We start from the raw sequence: 17,764 nt of genomic DNA, 5'->3' as shown, positions 1-17,764 counted from the left end.
GATGCACCTGTGCAAGTTTACTGTATCCGTTGGACCTTCAAAGTGGCAATGAAACACAGATATTGCTTCGGGATTGAATAGAAAAGGCACAATGCCGACTTAAGTACAAGAAGAGTGATTCTGTTTAGAGTTTGTTTTTTGAGCGCCTACTGGGAGACCAGCATTAGCTTCCAATGCACCAGTGCAGGTTTACTGTATCCCGTGGAATTTAACAGTGACCATGAAACATAGAAATTGCATCGGGATTGAATACAAGAGACACAATGCCGACTTAAGTACAAGAGTAGTGAATATTCTAAGAGTTTGTGATTTGAGCAGCTCCTGGAAGACCAGTATTAGATTCCGATGCACCACTGCGCGTTTACTGTATCCCTTGGACCATCACATTGACCATCAAACACAGAAATTGCATCGGGATTGAATACAGATGGCGCAAGGCGGACTTAAGTGCAAGAAGAGTGAATCTTCTAAGATTTTGTGTTTAAGTGGCTCCGGGGAGACCAGTATTAGATTTATTTCCACCAGTGCAGGTTTACTGTATCTGTTGGCCCTTCACATTCACCATGAAACACAGAAATTGCTTCGGGATTGAATAGAAAAGGCACAATGCCGACTTAAGTACAAGAAGAATGACTCTCTTTTGTGCTTTGAGCGGCTCCTGTGAGACCAGTATTAGATTCATTTGCACCAGTGCAGGTTTACTGTATCTGTTGGACCTTCACGTTGACCATGAAACACAGAAATTGCATCGGGATTGAATACAAAAGGCATAATCCCGGTTTAGGTACAATAAGGCTGAATCTTCTAAGAATTTGTGCTTTGAGCATCTCCTGGGAGACCAGAAATAGATTCCGATCCACCAGTGCTGGTTTATAGTATCCCTTCAACCTTCACATTTACCATGAAGCACAGAAATTGTATCGGGATTGAATACAAAAAACAAAATACCGACGTAAGTACAAGAAAACTGAATCTTCTAAGAGTTTGTGCTTTGAGCGGCTCCTGGGAGACCAGTATTAGATTTATTTGCACGAGTCCCGGTTTACTGTATCCCTTGGACCTTCACATTGACCATGAAACACAGAAATTGCATGGCGATTGAATCCAAAAAGCAACATACCGACTTAAGTACAAGGAGAGTGAATCTTCTAAGAGTTTGTGATTCTAGCGTCTCCTGGGTGACCAGTATTAGATTCCGATGCACCAGTGCAGGTTTAGTGCATCCCTTGGGTCTTCACATTTAACATAAAACACAGAAATTTCATCGGGATTAAATACAAAACCCAGAATTCCGACTTAAGTACAGGAAGAGTAAATCTTCTAAGAGTTTGTGATTTGAGCGTCTCCTAGGAGACCAGAATTAGTTTCCGGTTACCAGTGGAGGTTTACTGCATCCCTTGGACCTTCACATTGACCATAAAACACAGAAATTGCATCGGGATTGAATCCACAAGCACAATTACGACATAAGTACAAGAAGAGTGAATCTTCTAAGGTTTTGAGTTTAGAGCGCCTCTTGGGAGACCGGTATTAGATTCCGATGCACCAGTGCAGGTTAACTGTATCCCTTGGACCATCTCATTGAGCATGAAACACAGATATTGCATCGGGATTGAATACAGATTGTTCAATGCCGACTTAGGTACAAGAGGAGTGAATCTTCTAAGAGTTTGTGTTTCAGCGGCTCTTGGGAGACCAGTATTAGATTCCGATGCACCAGTGAAGGCTTATTGTATCCCTTGGACCTTCACATTGACCATGAACCACAGAAATTGCATCGCGATTGAATACAAAGAGCAAAATGCAGACTTAAGTACAAGAAGAGTGAATCTTCTAAGAGTTTGTGTTTTGAGCGTCTCCTTGGAGACCAGTATTAGATTCCAATGCACCAGTGCAGATTTACTGCATCCCTTGGATCTTCACATTTAACATAAAACACAGAAATTGCATCGGGATTGAATACAAACCCAGAATTCCGACTTAAGTACAAGAAGAGTAAATCTTCTAAGAGTTTGTGATTTGAGCGTCTCCTGGGAGACCAGAATTAGATTCCGATTCACCAGTGCTGGTTTACTGTATCCCTTGGACCTTCACATTGACCATGAAACACAGACATTGCATCGGGATTGAATACAGGAGGCACAATGCCAACGTAAGTACAAGATGAGTGAATCATCTAAGAATTTGGGCTTGAGCCTCTCCTGGGAGATCAGTATTAGATTCATTTGCACCTGTGCAGGTTTACTGTATCTGGTGGACCCCAACATTGACCACGAAACATAGAAATTGCATCGGGATTGAATACAAAAGGGCACATGGCGACTTAAGTACAATAAGAGTGAATATTCTAAGGGTTTGTCCTTTGAGCGTCTCCTGGGGGACCAGTATTAGATTCCAATGCACCAGTGCAGGTTTACTGTGTCCCTTGGACCATCACTTTGACCATGAAACACAGAAATTTCATCAGGATTGAAGACAGAAGGCAGAATGCCGACATAAGTACAAGAAGGGTGATTCATCTAAGAGTTTGAGTGTGACCGGCTCCTGGGAGACCAGTATTAGATTCATTTGCAAAAGTGAAGGTTTACTGTATCCCTTGGACCTTCACACTTAACATATAACACAGAAGTTGCATCGGAATTGAATACAAAAGGCACAATGCCGACTTAAGTACAAGAAGAGTGAATCTTCTAAGAGTTTGTGCTTTGAGCGGCTCCTGGGAGACCAGTATTAGATTGCGATGCACCACTGCACGTTTACTGTATCCCTTTGACTTAACATTGATCATGAAACACACAAATAGTTTCGAGATTGAGTACAAAGGGCACAATGCCGCCTTAAGTACAAGAAGAGTGAATCTTCTAAGACTTTCTTCATTGAGCGTCTCCTGGGAGACCAGAATTAGATTCCGATGCACCAGTGCAGGTTTACTGTATCCCTTGGACCATCACATTGACCATGACATACAGAATTTTCATCGGGATTGAATACAGAAGGCACAATGTCGTTTTAAGCACAAGAAGAGTTAATCATCTAAGAATTAGTGTTTCAGCGGCTTCTGGGAGACCAGTTATATGTGCCGATGCACCAACAGAGGTATACTGTATTTCTTGGACCTTCACATTGACCGTGATACACAGAAATTGCATCGGGATTGAATACAAGTGGAACAATGCCACGTAAGTACAAGAAGAGTGAATCAACTAAGAGTTTGTGCTTTGAGCGGCTCCTGGGAGACCAGTATTATATTCATTTGCACCAGCGCGGGTTTACTGTATCCTTTGGACCTTCACACATTCCATGAAACACAGAAATTGTTTCGGGATTGAATGCAAAATGCAAATGCCGAGTTATGTACAAGAAGGGTGAATCTTCTAAGAGTTTGAGATTTGAGCGTCTCCTGGGAGACCAGTATTAGATTCCGATGCACCAGTGCAGGTTTACTGTATCCCTTCGACCTTCTCCTTGACCATGAAACACAGAAATTGCATCGGGATTGAATACAAAATGCACAATGCCAAATTGAGTACAAGACTAGTGTATCTTCTAAGAATTTGTGCTTTGAGCGGCTCCTAAAAGACCAGCATTAGATTCCGATGCACCAGTGCTGCTTTACTGTATCCCTTGGACCTTTAAATTGACCATGAAACACAGTAATTGCATCGGGATTGAATACAAAAGGACAATGCCGAGTTACGTAGAGGAAAAGTGAATCTTCTAAGAGTTTGTACTTTGAGAATCTCCTGGGGGACCGGTATCTGATCCCGATGCACCTGTGCAAGTTTACTGTATCCGTTGGACCTTCAAAGTGTCCATGAAACACAGATATTGCTTCGGGATTGAATAGAAAAGGCACAATGCCGACTTAACTACAAGAAGAGTGATTCTGTTTAGAGTTTGTTTTTTGAGCGCCTACTGGGAGACCAGCATTAGGTTCCGATGCACCAGTGCAGGTTTACTGTCTCCCCTGGAATTTAACAGTGACCATGAAACATAGAAATTGCATCGGGATTGAATACAAGAGACACAATGCCGACTTAAGTACAAGAGTAGTGAATATTCTAAGAGTTTGTGATTTGAGCTGCTCCTGGAAGATCAGTATTAGATTCCGATGCACCACTGCACGTTTACTGTATCCTTTGGACCATCACATTGACCATCCAACACAGAAATTGCATCGGGATTGAATACAGATGGCACAAGGCGGACTTAAGTGCAAGAAGAGTGAATCTTCTAAGATTTTGTGTTTGAGTGGCTCCGGGGAGACCAGTATTAGATTTATTTGCACCAGTGCAGGTTTACTGTATCTGTTGGCCCTTCACATTCACCATGAAACACAGAAATTGCTTCGGGATTGAATAGACAAGGCACAATGCCGACTTAAGTACAAGAAGAATGACTCTCCTTTGTGCTTTGAGCGGCTCCTGTGAGAGCAGTATTAGATTCTGATGCACCAGTGCAGGTTCACTGTATCCCTTGGAATTTAACAGTGACCATAAAACACAGAAATTGCATCGGGATTGAATACAAACAGCATAATGCCGACTTGAGTACATGAAGAGTAAATCTTCTAAGAGTTTGTGCTTTGACCGGCTCTTGGGAGACCAGTATAATATTCAAACGCACCAGTATAGTTTCACTGGATCCCTTGGACCTTCACATTGACCATGAAAAACAGAAACTCCATCGGGATTGAGTACAAAAGGCACAGAGTTGACTTAAGTACAAGAAGAGTGAATCTTCTAAGAATTTGTGCTTTGAGCGGCTCCTGGGAGACCAGTACTGGATTCCGATGGAGCAGTGCAGGTTTACTGTATCCCTTGGACCTTAACTGTTACCATGAAACACAGAAATTGCATCGGGATTGAATACAAAAGTCAGAATGCCGACTTAAGTACAAGAAGAGTGAATCTGCTAAGAGTTTGTGCTTTGAGCGTCTCCTGGGAGACCATTATTAGATTCATTTGCACCAGTGCAGGTTTACTGTATCTGTTGGACCTTCACGTTGACCACGAAACACAGAAATTGCGTCGGGATTGAATACAAAAAACAAAATACCGACGCAAGTACAAGAAAACTGAATCTTCTAAGAGTTTGTGCTTTGAGCGGCGCCTGGGAGACCAGTATTAGTTTTATTTGCGCGATTCCCGGTTTACTGTATCCCTTGGACCTTCACATTGACCATGAAACACAGAAATTGCATGGCGATTGAATCTAAAAAGCAAAATACCGACTTAAGTACAAGGAGAGTGAATCTTCTAAGAACTTGTGATTCTACCGTCTCCTGGGTGACCAGTATAAGATTCCGATGCACAGTGCAGGTTTAGTGCATCCCTTGGATCTTCACATTTAACATAAAACACAGAAATTGCATCGGGATTAAATACAAAACCCAGAATTCCGACTTAAGTACAAGAAGGCTGAATCTTCTAAGAGTTTGTGCTTTGAGCATCTCCTGGTAGACCAGAATTAGATTCCGATCCACCAGTGCTGGTATACTATATCCCTTCAACCTTCACATTTACCATGAAGCACAGAAATTGTATCGGGATTGAATACAAAAAGCACTTTGCCGACTTAAGTAAAAGAATAGTGAGTCTTCTAAGAGTTTGTGCTTTGAGCGGCTTCTGGGAAGGCAGTATTACATCCGGATGCACCAGTGCAGGCTTACTGTATCCCTTGGACTTTCACATTGACCATGAAACACAGAAATTGCGTCGGGACTGAATACAAAAAACAAAATACCGACGTAAGTGCAAGAAAACTGAATCTTCTAAGAGTTTGTGCTTTGAGCGGCTCCTGGGAGACCAGTATTAGATTTATTTGCACGAGTCCCGGTTTACTGCATCCCTTGGACCTTCACATAGACCATAAAACACAGAAATTGCATCGGGATTGAATCCGGAAGCACAATTACGACATAGGTACAAGAAGAGTGAATCATCTAAGGGTTTGTGATTAGAGCGCCTCTTGGGAGACCCGTATTAGATTCCGATGCACCAGCGCAGGTTTACTGTATCTGTTGGACCTTCACATTGACCATGAAACACAGAAGATGCTTCGGGATAGAATACAAGAGGATAATGCCGACTTAAGTAAAAGAAGTGTGAATCCTCTATGTGCTTCGTGCGGCTCCTGGGAGACCAGTATTAGATTCCAATGCACCAGTGCAGGTTTACTGTATCCCTTGGACCCTCACATTGACCATGAAACACAGAAGTTGCATCGGGATTGAATACAAAGGGAACAGTGCCGACTTAAGTACAAGAAGAGTGAATGATCTAAGAGTATGTGCTTTGAGCGCCTCCTGGGAGACCAGTATTAGATTCCGATGCACCAGCGCTGTTTTATGATATCCCTTGGACCTTCACATTGACCATGAAACACAGAAATGTCATCGGGATTTAATACAAAATGCACAATGCCGTCTTAAGTTCAAGAAGAGTGAATCTTCTAAGAGTTTGTGCTTGGAGCGGCTCCTGGGAGACCAGTATGAGATCTATTTGCACCAGCGCAGTTTTACTGTATCCCTTGGTATTTAACAGTGGCCATGAAACTCAGAAATCTTATCGGGATTGAATACAAAAGGTAGAATGCCGGCTTAAGTACAAGAAGACTGAATCTTCTAAGAGTTTTTGCTATGATCGGCTCCTGGGAGACCAGTATTAGATCCGATGCTCCTGTGCAGGTTTACTGTGTCACGTTGACCTTAACAGTTAAAATGAAACACCGAAATTGCATCGGGATTGAATACAAAAGGCACAATGCCGACTTATGTACAAGAAGAGTGAATCTTCTAAGGGTTTGTGATTTTTGCGGCTCCTGGGAGACCGGTGTTAGATTCCGATGTACCAGTGCAGGATTACTGTATCCCTTGGACCTTAACAGTTACCATGAATAACAGAAATTGCATTGGGATTGAATACAGAAGTCAGAATGCCGACTTAAGTACAAGAAGAGTGAATCTTCTAAGAGTATGTGAATTGAGCGTCTCTTGGGAGACCTGTAATAGATTACGATGAACCAGTGCAGGTTTACTGTATCCCTTGGACCTTAACAGCTACCATGAAACACAGAAATTGCATCGGGATTGAATACAAAAGTCATAATGCCGACTTAAGTACAAGAAGAGTATATCTTCTAAGAGTTTGTTCTCTGAGTGGCTCCTAGGAGACCAGTATTAGATTCCGACACACCAGTACAGGTTTACTGTATCCCTTGGAATTTAACAGTGGCCATGAAATACAGATTTGCATCGGGATTTAATACAAAAGGCACAATGTCGGCCTAAGTACAAGATGAGTGAATCTTTTATGAGTTTGTGCTTTGACCGGCTCCTGGGAGACCAGTATTAGATACCCATGCAACAGTGCAGGTTTACTGTATCCCTTGGACATTCACATTGACCATGAGACATAGAAATTTGCATCGGTATTGAATACAAAGGACACATGCCCACTTAAGTACAAGATGGCTGAATATTCTAAGAGTTTGCGCTTTGAGCGTCTCCTGGGAGACCAGCATTAGATTCCGATGCACCAGGCACGTTTACTGTATCCCTTGGACTTTGACATTCGCCTTGAAACACAGAAATTGCCTCGGGATTGAATACAAAAACCACAATGCCGACTTAAGTACAAGAAGAGTGAATCTTCTAAGTGCTTGTGCTTTGAGGGGCTCCTGGGAGACCAGTATTAGATTCCAATGCAGCAGTGCAGGTTCACTGTATCCCTTGGACCTTCCCATTAGCCATGAACAGCAGAAATTGCATTGGGATTTACTACAAAAGGCTCAATGCCGACTGAAGTACAAGAAGAGTGAATCCTCTTTGTGCATTGAGCGGCTCCTGGGAGACCAGTATTAGGCTCCGATGCACCAGTGCAGGTTTACTGTATCCCTTGGAGTTTAACAGTGACCTTGAAACACAGAAATTGCTTCGGGATTGAATACAAAAGGCACAACGCCGACTAACGTACAAAAGAAGTGAATCTTCTAACAGTTTGTGATTTGTGCAGTTCCTGGGTGACCAGTATTAGATTCCGATGCACCAGTGCAGGTTTACTGTATGCCTTGGAATTTAACAGTGACCATTAAACACAGAAATTGTATCGGGATTGAATACGAAAGGCACAATGCCGACCTAAGGACAAGAATATTGAATCTTCGAGGAGTTTGTGCTTTGAGCGGTTCCTGGGAGACCAGTATTTGATTCAGATGCACCAGTGCAGGTAAACTGTATCCCTTGGACATTCACATTGACCAAGAAACAGAGAAATTGCATCGGCAGTGAATACAAAAGGCACAATGCCGACTTAAGTACATGAAGAGTGCTTCTGCAAAGGAATTTGTGTTTTGAGCGCCAATTGGGAGACCAGTATTAGATTCCGATGCATCAGTGAAGGTTTACTGTATCCCTTGGACCTTCACATTGACCATGAGACACAGAATTTGCATCGGGATTGAATACAAAAGAAAACAATGCCGACTTAAGAAAGAGAAGAGTGAATCTTCTAGGAGTTTATGCATTTTAGCGGATTCTGGGAGACCAGTATTGGATTCCGATGCACCAGTGCAGCATTACTGTATCCCTTGGACCTTCCCATAATCCATGAACAACAGAAATTGCATTGGGAATTAATACAAAAGGCACAATGCCGACTTAAGTACAAGTAGAGTGAATCTTCTAAGAGTTTGTGCCTTGAGCTGCTCCTGGGAGACCTGTATTAGATTGCGAAGCACCACTGCACGTTTACTGTATCCCTTGGACTTAGCATTGATCATGAAACACAGAAATAGCTTCGGGATTGAATACAAAAAACACAATGCCTTCTTAAGTACAAGAAGGGTGAATCTTCTAAGAGTTTCTGTTTGAGCGTCTCCTGGTAGACCAGTATTAGATTCCGATGCACCAGAGCCTGTGTACTGTATCCCTTGGACCATCACATCGACCATGACACACGGAAATTGCATAGGGATTGAATACAGAAGGCACAATGCCGACATAAGTACTAGAAGAGAGAATCTTCTCTGAGTTTGTGCTTTGAGCGGCTACTGGGAGACCAGTATTCGATTCCGATGCACCACTGGACGTTTACATTATCCCTTGGACCTTAACATTGACCATGAAACACAGTAATATCATCGGGATTTAATACAAAATGCACAATGCCGTCTTAAGTACAAGAAGAGTGAATCTTATAGGAGTTTGTGCTTTGAATGGCTCTTAGGAGACCTGTATTAGATTCCGATGCACCACTGACGTTTATTGTATCCCTTGGACCTTATCATTGACCATGAAACACAGAAATAACATCAGGATTGAATACATAAGGCACAATGCCGTCTTAAGTACAAGAAAAGTGAATCTTCCAAGAGTTTGTGATTTCAGCGGCTCCTGGGACACCAGTATAAGATTCCGATGCACCGCAGCTCGTTTACTGTATCGCTTATACCTTAACATTGACCATGAAACACAGAAATAACATCGGGATTTAATACAAAGGGCACAATGCTGTCCTAAGTACAAGAAGGGTGAATCTTCTAAGAGTTTGTGTTTGAGCGGCTCCTGGAAGACCAGTATGAGATCCAATTGCACCAGTGCAGTTTCACTGTATCCCTTGGAATTTAACAGTGACCATGAAACTCAGAAATCTTATCGGGATTGAATAAAAAAGCAGAATGCCGACTCAAGTACTATAAAAGTGAATCTTCTAAGAGTTTGTGCAATGACTATCTCCTGGGAGACCAGTATTAGATCCGATGTTCCAGTGCAGGTTTACTGTATCACTTTGACCTTAACAGTTAAAATGAAACACAGAAATTGCATCGGGTTCGAATACAAAAGTCAGAAAGCCGACTTATGTACAAGAAGAGTGAATCTTCTTAGTGTTTGTGCCTTGAGCGCTTCCTGGGAGACCAGGATTAGATTCCAATGCACCTTTCCAGGTTTACTGTATCCCTATGAATTTGACATTGAACATGAAACTCAGAAATTGCATCGGGACTGAATACAAAAGGCAGAATGCCGACTTATGTACAAGAAGAGTGAATCCTCTTAGGGTTTGTGATTTTTGCGGCTCCTGGTAGATCAGTATTAGATTCCGATGCACCAGTGCAGGATTACTGTATCCCTTGGACTTTAACAGTTAACCATGAAGCACAGAAATTGCATAGGGATTGAATACAAAAGTCAGAATGCCGACTTAAGTACAAGAAAAGTGAATCATCTAAAAGAATGTGCCTTGAGCGTCTCTTGGAGACCTGTATTAGATTACGATGCACCAGTGCAGGTTTACTGTATACCTTGTACCTTAACAGCTACCATGAAACACAGAAATTCCATTGGGATTGAATACAGAAGTCAGAATGCCGACTTAAGGACAATGACAGTGAGTCTTCTACGAGTTTATGCTCTGAGCGGCTCCTGGGAGACCAGTATTTGATTCTGACGTACCAGTGCAGGTTTACTGTATCCCTTGGAATTTAACAGTGGCCATGAAACACAGTATCACATCGGGATCGAATACAAAAGGGACAATGCTGACCTAAATACGAGAAGAGTGAATCTTCTATGACTTTGTGCTTTGAGCGGCTCCTGGGAGACCAGTATTAGATTGCCATGCAACAGTGCAGGTTTACAGTATGCCTTGGTCATTCACATTGACCATGAGACATAGTAATTGCATCGGTATCGAATACAAAGGGCACATGCCCACTTAAGTACAAGAAGAGTGAATCTTCTAAGAGTTTGTGCTTTGAGCGGCTCCTGGGAGACCAGCATTAGATTCCGAAGCACCAGTGCACGTTTACTGTATCCCTTGTACCTTGACATTCGCCTTGAAACACAGAAATAGCATCGGGATTGAATACAAAAACCACAATGCTTACTTAAGTACAAGAAGAGTGAATCTTCTAAGAGTTTGTGCTTTGGGCGGCTCCTGGGAGACCAGTATTAGATTCCGATGCAGCAGTGCAGGTTCACTGTATCTCTTGGACCATCCCATTAGCCATGAACCACAGAAATTGCATTGGGATTTAATACAAAAGGCTCAATGCCGACTGGAAGAGTGAATCATCTTTGTGCATTGAGCGGCTCCTGAGAGACCAGTATTAGACTCCGATACACCAGTGCAGGTTTACTGTATCTGTTCGACCTTCACATTGACAATGAAACACAGAAATTGCTTCGGAATTGAATATAAAAGCCACAATACCGACTTAAGTACAAGAAGAGTGAATCTTCTAAGAGTTTGTGCTTTGAGCGGCTCCTGGGAGACCAGTATTAGATGGCGATGTAGCAGTGCTGGTTCACTGTATCCCTTGGACCTTCACATTACGCATGACCCACAGAAATTGCACCGGGATTTAATACAAAAGGCACAATGCCCAGTTAAGTACAAGAAGAGTGAATCTTCTTTGTTCTTTTAGCGGCTCCTGGGAGACCAGTAATAGATTCCGATGCACCAGTGCAAGTTTACTGTATCCCTAAGAATTTAACAGTGACCATGAAACTCAGAAATTGCATCGTGATTGAATACAAAAGGTACAATGCCGACCTATGTACGAGAAGAGTGAATGTTCTAAGAACTTGTGTTTTGAGCGGCCCCTAGGAGACCAGTAATAGATTCCGATGCACCGGTGTAGGTTTACTGTACCATTTGGAATTTAACAGTGACCATGGAACACAGAAATTGCATCGGGATTGAATACAAAAGGCACAATGCCGACTTATGTACAAGAATAGTGAATCTTCAAAGAGCTTGTGCTTTGAGCGGCTCCTGGGAGACCAGTATTAGACTCCGTTGCACCAGTGCAGGTTTACTGTATCTCTTTGACCTTCCCATTAACCATTAACCACAGAAATTTCATCGGGATTTAATACAAAAAGCACAATGCCGACTGAAGTACAAGTAGAGCGAATATTCGTTGTGATTTGAGCGGCTTCTGGGAGATCAGTATTAGATTCCGATGCACCAGTGCAGGATTACTGTATCCCTTGGACTTTAACAGTTAACCATGAAGCACAGAAATTGCATAGGGATTGAATACAAAAGTCAGAATGCCGACTTAAGTACAAGCAGAGTGAATCATGTAAGGGTATGTGCCTTGAGCGTCTCTTGGGAGACCTGTATTAGATTACGATGCACCAGTGCAGGTTTACTGTATACCTTGGACCTTGACAGCTACCATGAAACACAGAAATTCCATCGGGATTGAATACAGAAGTCAGAATGCCGACTTAAGGACAATGAGAGTGAGTCTTCTAAGAGTTTGTGCTCTGCGCGGCTCCTAGGAGACCAGTATTAGTTTTCGACGTACCAGTGAAGGTTTACTGTATCCCTTGGAATTTAACAGTGGCCATGAAACACAGAATTACATCGGGATCGAATACAAAAGGGACAATGCTAACCTAAGTACGAGAAGAGTGAATCTTCTATGAGTTTGTGCTTTGAGCGGCTGCTGGGAGACCAGTATTAGATTCCGATGCAACAGTGCAGGTTTACAGTATCCCTTGGACATTCACATTGACCATGAGACATAGAAATTGCATCAGTATCGAATACAAAAAGGACATGCCCACTTAAGTACAAGGAGAGTGAATCTTCTAAGAGTTTGTGCTTTGAGCGGCTCCTGGGAGACCAGCATTAGATTCCGATGCACCAGTGCACGTTTACTGTATCCCTTGTACCTTGACAATCGCCTTGAAACACAGAAATAGCATCGGGATTGAATACAAAATCCACAATGCTTACCTAAGTACAAGAAGAGTGAATCTTCTAAGAGTTTGTGCTTTGAGCGGCTCCTGGGAGACCAGTATTAGATTCCGATGCAGCAGTGCAGGTTCACTGTATCTCTTGGACAATCCCATTAGCCATGAACCACAGATATTGCTTCGGGATTGAATACAAAAGTCACAATGCCGACTTAAGTACATGAAGAGGGTATCATGTAAGGTTTTGTGTTTGAGCGACTCCTGGGAGATCAGTATTAGATTCATTTGCACCAGTGCAGGACAACTGTATCCCTTGGACCTTCACATTGACCATGAAACCCAGAAATTGCGTCGGGATTAAATACAAAAGGCACAATACGTACTTAAGTACAAGAAAAGTGAATCTTCTTAGCGTTTGTGCTTTGAGCGGCTCTTGCGAGACCAGTACGACATTCCGATGCACCAGTGCAGGTTTGCTGTATCCCTTGGAATTTAACAGTGACCATGAAACACAGATATTGCTACGTGATTGATTACAAAAGGCACAATGCCGACTTAAGTACAAGAAGAGAGAATCTTCTAAGAGTTTGTGCTATGAGCGGCTCCTGGGAGACCAGTATTAGATTCCGATGCACCACAGCTCGTTTACTAAATCCCTTTGACCTTAACATTGACCATGAAACACAGAAATAACATCGGAATTGAATACAAAGGGCACAATGCTGTCCTAAGTACAAGAAGAGTGAATCTTCTGATAGTTTGTGCTTTAAGCGTCTCCTGGGAGACCAGTATTAGATTCCGATGCTCCAGTGCAGGTTTACTGTATCCCTTGGACCATCACATTGACCATGAGACACAGAAATTGTACCGGGATTGAATACAGAAGGCACAATGCCGACTTAGGTACAAGAAGAAAGAATCATGTAAGTGTTTGTGTTTGAGCGGCTCCTGGGAGACCAGTATGAGATCTACTTGCACCAGTGCAGTTTTACTGTATCCCTTGGTATTTAACAGTGACCATGAAACTCAGAAATCTTATCGCGATTGAATACAAATGCAGAATGCCGACTTACGTACTAGATGAGTGAATCTTCGAAGATTTTGTGCTATGAACGGCTCCTGGGAGACCAGTATTAGATCCGATGCTCCAGTGCAGGTATACTGTACCACTTTGACCTTAACAGTTAAAATGAAACACAGAAATTGCATCGGGATAGAACACAAAAGTCAGAAAGCCGACTTATGTACAAGAAGAATAAATCTTCTGAGTGTTTGTGCCTTGAGCGGCTCCTGGGTGACCAGTATTAGTTTCCGATGCAGCAGTGCAGGTTCACTGTATCCCCTGGACACTCCCATTAGCCATGAACCACAGAAATTGCGTGGGATTTAATACAAAAGGCTCAATGGCGACTGAAGTACAAGCAGAGTGAATCTTCTTTGTGCATTGAGCGGCTCCTGGGAGACCACCATTAGACTCCGGTGCACCAGTGCAGGTTTACTGTATCCCTTGGAGTTTAACAGTGACCATGAAACACAGAAATTGCATCGGGATTGAATACAACAGGCACAATGCCGACCTAAGTACAAGGATAGTGAATCTTTTAGGAGATTGTGGTTTGAGCGGCTCCTGGGAGACAAGTATTTGATTCCGATGCACCAGTGCAAGTTTACTGTATCCCTTGAACCATCAAATTAAGCATTAAACACAGAAATTGCATCGGGATTGATTACAGAAGGCACAATGCCGACATAAGTACAAGAAGAGTAAATCATCTAAGGGTTTGTGTTTGAGCGACTCCTGGGAGATCAGTATTAGATTCATTTGCACCAGTGCAGGATTACTGAATCTGTTGGACCTTCACATTGACAATGACACACCGAAATTGCTTCGGAATTGATACAAAAGGCACAATGCCGACTTAAGTACAAGAAGAGTAAATCTTCTAAGAGTTTGAGATATGAGCGTCACCTGGGAGACCAGTATTAGATTCCGATGCACCTGTGCACGTTTACTGTATCCCTTGGACCTTCACATTGACGATGAAACACAGAAATTGCATCGGTATTGAATACAAAAGCCACAATACCGATATAAGTACAAGAAGAGTGAATCTTCTAAGAGTTTGTGCTTTGAGCGGCCCCTGGGAGCCCAGTATAAGATTGCGATGCAGCAGTGCAGGTTCACTGTATCCCTTGGAGTTTCATATTAACCTTGACCCACGGAAATTGCATCGGGATTTAATACAAAAGGCACAATGCCGACTTAAGTACAAGAAGAGTGAATCTTCGTTGTGCTTTTAGCTGCTCCTGGGAGACCAGTAATAGATTCCGATGCACCAGTGCAGGTTTACTGTATCCCTTGGTATTTAACAGTGACCATGGAACACAGAAATTGCATCGGGATTGAATACAAAAGGCACAATGTCAACTCAAGTCCAAGAATAGTGACTCTACAAAGAGCTTTTGCTTTGAGCGGCTCCTGGGATACCAGTATTAGATTCCGTAGCACCAGTGCAGGTTTGCTGTATCCCTTGGACCATCACATTGACCATGAAACACAGAAATTGCATCGGTATTGAATACAGAAGGCACATGAAGACTAGAGTACAAGAAGAGTGAATCTTCTAAGAGTTTGTGCTTTTTGCGGCTCCTGGGAGACCAGTAATAGATTCCGAAGCACCAGGGCACGTTTACTGTATTTCTTGGACCTTCACATTGACCATGAAACACAGACATTGCTTCGGGATTGAATACAAAAGCCACAATGCCGACTTAAGTACAAGAATAGTGAATCTTCTAAGAGTTTGTGATTTGTGCGGCTCCTGGGAGACCAGTATTAGATTCCGATCCACCACTGCACGTTTACTGTATCCCTTGGAACTTATCATTGATCATGAAACACAGAAATAATATTGGGATTGAATACAAAAGGCAGAATGCCGACCTAAGTACAAGAATAGTGAAACTTCAAAGAGTTTGTGCTTTGAGCGGCTCCTGGGGCACCAGTATTAGATGCACCAGTGCAGGTTCACTGTATCCCTTGGACTATGAAATTGATCATGAAACACAGAAATTGAATCGGGATCGAATACAGAAGGCACAATGCCGACTTACGTACAAGAAGAGTGAATCATCTAACAGTTTGTGTTACAGCGACTTCTGGGAGATCAGTATTGAATTCATTTGCACCAGTGCAGAGTTACTGTATCTGTTGGACGTTCACATTGACAGTGAAACACAGAAATTGCCTCGGAATTGAATACAAAATGCACAATGCCCACTTTAGTACAAGAAGAGTGAATCGTCTAAAAGTTTGTGCTTTGAGCGTCTCCTGGGAGACCTGTATTAATTTCCGAAGCACCATTGCAGTTTGCTGTATCCCTTGGAATTTAACAGTGGCCATTTAACTCAGAAATTGCATCAGGATTGAATACAAAAGGCACAAAGCCTACTTATGTACAAGTAGACTGATTCTTCTAAGAGTTTGTGCTTTGTGCGCCTTCTAGGAGACCAGTATTAGATTCTGATACACCAGTTCAGGTATGCTGTATCCCTTGGACCTTAACAGTTACCATGAAACACAGATATTGCATCGGGATTGAATATAAATGTCAGAATGCCGACTTATGTACAAGAAGAGTGAATCTTCTAAGAGTTTGTGTTTTGAGCGTCGCTTGGGAGACCAGTATTAGATTCCGATGCACCAGTGCAGGTTTACCGTATCCCTCGGACCTTCACATTGACCATGAAAAATAGAAATTACATCGGGATTGAATATAAAGGGCACATGACCACTTAAGTACAAGAAGAGTGAATCTTCTAAGAGTTTGTGCTTTGAGCGGCTCTTGGGAGATCAGTATTAGATTCTGAAGCACCAGTGCACGTTTACTGTATCGCTTGGACCTTCACATTGACCATGAAACACAGAAATTGCATCGGGATTGAATTCAAAAGGCACAATGCCGTCTGAGGTACAAGAACAGTGAATCTTCTAAGAGTTTGCACTTTGAGCGTCTCCTGGGAGACCAGTATTAGATTCCGATGGACCAATGCTCGTTTACTGAATCCCTTGGACCTTCACATTGACCATGAGACACAGTAATTGCATCGGGATTGAATACAAAAGCAAAAATGCAGACTTAAGTACAAGAAGATTGAATCTTCGAGGAGTTTGTGCTTTGAGCGGGGTCTGGGTGTTCAGAATCAGATTCCGATACACCAGTGCAGGTGTACTACACTCCTGGAAATGGAAAAAAGAACACATTGACACCAGTGTGTCAGACCCACCATACTTGCTCCGGACACTGCGAGAGGGCTGTACAAGCAATGATCACACGCACGGCACAGTGGACACACCAGGAACCGCGGTGCTGGCCGTCGAATGGCGCTAGCTGCGCAGCATTTGTGCACCGCCACCGTCAGTGTCAGCCAGTTTGCCGTGGCATACGGAGCTCCATCGCAGTCTTTAACACTGGTAGCATGCCGCGACAGCGTGGACGTGAACCGTATGTGCAGTTGACGGACTTTGAGCGAGGGCGTATAGTGGGCATGCGGGAGGCCGGGTGGACGTACCGCCGAATTGCTCAACACGTGGGGCGTGAGGTCTCCACAGTACATCGATGTTGTCGCCAGTGGTCGGCGGAAGGTGCACGTGCCCGTCGACCTGGGACAGGACCGCAGCGACGCACGGATGCACGCCAAGACCGTAGGATCCAACGCAGTGCCGTAGGGGACCGCACCGCCACTTCCCAGCAAATTAGGGACACTGTTGCTCCTGGGGTATCGGCGAGGACCATTCGCAACCGTCTCCATGAAGCTGGGCTACGGTCCCGCACACCGTTAGGCCGTCTTCCGCTCACGCCCCAACATCGTGCAGCCCGCCTCCAGTAGTGTCGCGACAGCCGTGAATAAAGGGACGAATGGAGACGTGTCGTCTTCAGCGATGAGAGTCGCTTCTGCCTTGGTGCCAATGATGGTCGTATGCGTGTTTGGCGCCGTGCAGGTGAGTGCCACAATCAGGACTGCATACGACCGAGGCACACAGGGCCAACA

Source organism: Schistocerca piceifrons, chromosome 4 (assembly GCF_021461385.2).
Source record: "Schistocerca piceifrons isolate TAMUIC-IGC-003096 chromosome 4, iqSchPice1.1, whole genome shotgun sequence".
NCBI lineage: Eukaryota > Metazoa > Arthropoda > Insecta > Orthoptera > Acrididae > Schistocerca > Schistocerca piceifrons.
This window is presented reverse-complemented; position numbering follows the sequence as displayed.